Below are 891 nucleotides of genomic sequence, written 5' to 3'. Positions count from 1 at the left end.
AGTGAGGCGTCATTATTACTCTTGCTCATGATCGTTTTTTCTAGAACCTGACATATTCCATAAAGCCTAATATCCTAAAGGCCTAGGATGTTCTAAAATCCAGCTTACAGGAAACAGCCTGAAACTGCATGAAAAAGGTTATCGAGGAGTGATATGGTTTAGCTGTGTCCCCACCCAAATCTTATCTTGAATTGTAGCTGGCATAATCCCCACGTGTCTTAGGAGGAATTTAGTGGGAGGTAACTGAATCGTGGGAGCGGCTCTTTTTCACGCTGTTCTCCTGATAGTGAATACATCTCAAGAGATCTGATGATTGCATGAAGGGGAGTTCCCTGCACACCCCCTCTCTTCCCTGCTGCAATGTAAGTAAGACGTGACTTTGCTCCTCATTCACCTTCTGCTATGATGCTGAGGCCTCCCCAGCCATGTGGCACTGTGAGTCCATTAAATCTCTTTGCTTTATAAATTACCCAGTCTAGGGTATGTCTTTATTAGCAGCATGAGAATAGACTAATATAAGAAGTGCTCTCAAAGAAACCTTAAGGAAGGAAAGGGGAGCTGGGCAGAGAGAAGACAACTCTCCAATAAGGTTGTAGTAGAGACCTCAGCCTTCTCCAAGGATCTCTGAAGCTGTGATGGGCCTTCAGATTTGTTCCAAGCTGAGACAAGGACCAGGCCTTCATATTCCTGTGTCAGCCAGTAATTGAACATGAGCCATCCTCAAGGAGATGCCTTAACCTTGAATGAGTTTCCTACCGCTGAGGGCAATTCCCAGTGAGAGCGGTGAGCCACCCGCAACTCCTGTCTATCACAGCTGAGCGATGGACGTGTGGGCCCTGAAGAAAGATCTGGGGAAAGAACCACAGATTTGGTGATGAACTTCCCTACAGT

The sequence above is a fragment of the Colobus angolensis genome, unplaced genomic scaffold (assembly GCF_000951035.1).
Source record: "Colobus angolensis palliatus isolate OR3802 unplaced genomic scaffold, Cang.pa_1.0 Scaffold53, whole genome shotgun sequence".
Classification (NCBI taxonomy): Eukaryota; Metazoa; Chordata; class Mammalia; order Primates; family Cercopithecidae; genus Colobus; species Colobus angolensis.
Note: the sequence above shows the minus strand (reverse complement) of the source record.